Source organism: Panicum virgatum, chromosome 5K, assembly GCF_016808335.1.
Source record: "Panicum virgatum strain AP13 chromosome 5K, P.virgatum_v5, whole genome shotgun sequence".
Classification (NCBI taxonomy): domain Eukaryota; kingdom Viridiplantae; phylum Streptophyta; class Magnoliopsida; order Poales; family Poaceae; genus Panicum; species Panicum virgatum.
Window position 1 is genome coordinate 57,446,667 of NC_053140.1, and position 2,737 is coordinate 57,449,403.

The 2,737-nt window shown below is 49.8% G+C and overlaps 1 long non-coding RNA gene across 1 annotated transcript; it reads left to right on the plus strand.

The window, feature by feature from the left end:
• The first annotated feature begins 507 nt into the window (after positions 1–507).
• On the plus strand, positions 508–2,200 carry LOC120708950. The gene is made up of 3 exons (XR_005689521.1): positions 508–891; positions 1,568–1,663; positions 1,773–2,200. It is a non-coding gene; the product is annotated as an uncharacterized LOC120708950 (long non-coding RNA).
• Positions 2,201–2,737: the final 537 nt, after the last annotated feature.

Sequence of the window (2,737 nt, forward strand, 5' to 3'; positions counted from 1 at the left end):
CCCCGCTGCGGCCAGCACGCGGCGTGCGGAGCTCTAGGCGGCTGGCTACCGGCGCACGGCGCGGCGGGGCTCCAGGCGGCCGAGAGCACACCATCCTCGTGCGCCGCTCTCCTCGCCACCTCGCGCCGCGCTGGCCTGGCCTTCTCCTTCCTCAACGCCTTCTCCAGCGCTGCCTTGGCCTCCGTTGCACCGCGCTGTGTCCCCGGTGTGGTGAGGAGCAGCGGTGAGAATGCGTGGCGCGCGGCTCCGGGTTGTGCTCACGCAGCCTCCTACGTCAACATGCAAATGGTTTGGGCCAGAGTGGTTTTAATGGATTGAATTTGCTCTGGGCTTGGTTTGGTTGGTTGTAAATGGGCTTCTCATATTAATTGGTTTGGTTTGAGTTGGATGCTGAAATGAATAGTTTGGTCTGATTTGGATTGGGCCTCAACGATTTGGTTCTAAATGGGTCGAGCCCATGAATTGGGAATGGTTACACGACCAGAGAAAACCAAAGAACCCTATCCTTGCGACCCCTGGACGGTGCGTCACCCACCCTCGCCGCCACGACGCCAGGCAATCGCGGCAACTCGGCGGCGCCACGTCTCCACCGGCCACCGTCGTCGTCGCCAAGCCTCACCGGCCCACCACCTCCACGCCTGCGATCTCCGCTGGTTGCTGGCCTCTCCCCCGCCGCCGCCGGCGCGTCACGACTCTGGGGGCACCGGACCCGCCTCCACCCCCTAGATCGGGCGCCTCCTCCGCCAGCCGCTGGTCTCACACCCCGCCTCTCCCCGCTGGGGCCGTGCGAGCTCGCCGTGGAGCGGAGAGGACGCGCGACAGCAGGGGAGTCCTGCTCTTCCTCCTCGCCGAGCCCCCTTGCGGATCCATCCTTGCTGATTCGTACTGCTGGTGAGAAAACTATGCAGTGCCTGTCTTCTTGTTGCATATGTAGTCGGCCGTTGTTGACAGCTACGTGATGATGGAGTTCGATCGTGTTCCTGTGCAAGTGCTTTTTTTTGTTTTGTGCTGTCAGATTTGGTCTGCCTCTACTAAGTGATAATTGCTGGTGTGCTCTTTGTTGCAGCGATTCTTGTTTTGAGTGTTGTCTGTAGGGTATCTGAGTGTGTGGCTTACTGTGTGCTATGACTGTTGGGGAATTTGTCATTTCTTCGCTAACACTCACCAGATATTATGATTCAGCATCCAATTTTTTTCTGGCTGAAAGTAGGAAAGTAGCTATGCTCTTTTCAAAGAGCTGATTTTCTTAGTATAGCAGTTATGATGTATGCTAGCACGCTGATGCTGTTTTTTTAATATTGTTTAAAGTTTGCTGAATTCTACCTAATAGCTGTTTTGACTAAGGCTAGCGTTGTTTTATTGAACTCAATTGGTTTGATAATCTTTTTCTAGCAGTTGGGGTACTACTTCTTTTGCTCTGAAATGAAGTATTTTACTTGGCATTTGTTTTAGATAATTAGAAGGAAAATAGTTCATATGGTATGCTGATGGACTTTTTTGTGAGAGGGTATTTTTGGAGTAGTGAACACTGCATTGTCTGAATCCAAAATGTGATAATGCTATGCAGGAAGCTAAGCAAGCTGTTGAATTGATTGGAAAGTGGGAAACGATTGATGTGGCTGATGCACTGGAGCTTCTCTCACCGGATTTTGAAAGTGACGAAGTATGCTGTCTGCCATCTTTATTTCTGCATCTTTCTGGTTTTATTATGTTTACTTGTTTGTAGATTTTTGTTAGATTACTAAGAAATGTAAATGGCCTCCCATGTGCAGATTCATTGTGAGCTACCTCAAAAATGTCTGCAAGCACATCCCACACAATTGATAGCTCTGGACCGATGATGAGCATGATTCATCTCAACCACGTGTTAGGAGATCAAAGGTATGTCAATTCTTTGAGCAAGATTTGGTGATGGTAGATGATGTTTAGAAGGCAGTTTGCAAGTATTGTGGGCTGAGACTTGGGGCTCAATCGGGCACTAGTAGTCTTAGAAGTCATATTGCTACAACTTGCCCGGCTATTGGTGATGCTGATAGAAACAGTTTTTTAGACACCATAAAGAAAAAATCTTCAGATACCTTTGTGTTTGACCCCGTCTTAAGTCGTGAGCGCATGGTTCAGTTTGTCATACATGCTGAAATCGAATTCAATAAATTTGAAGACCCTTACTTTGAGCCATGGATGGAAAGTCTACAACCAATAGCGGGAGTGCGCGTTGGCGTGGAGCGGTGGCACGGCACGGGAGGGTGTGGCCGCACCGGCTCGGCCGTGCGGAGGGCATACATGCATGGCGGAGGCGGGGAGGGGCCACATGTTAGCGTGAGGGGTTTTAACACCGTTAACCCAGAACCAATGACATTGGAGGGATCAAAATCAAAACCGATTCGATGGCATATAAGAGAAACCATAATTTTTAATGGTACATTACAAATTTGATATATGTTTTGATGGCATATAGGGAAATTATTTTTAAAACCTATAGATGGCCAAACGTGCTGCACGACACTGCTGTAAAGCACGATGTTATAGGGCACTGTTAGCTAATCGTGCTGTGTCATGCCGTGCCGGCACTAGTCTCTTCATCAGTCCTAGCACAGCGCTACAGGGCCTAATTGTGCCGTGCCGACACTATAGGCCCAATTAGCCTATCGTGCCCGTGCCAGCACTAGCACTAACTCTATCCTTTTGAGACATCGAGCGCCTACTACCACGTTGTTATGAAAGCCTTATGTTGCCT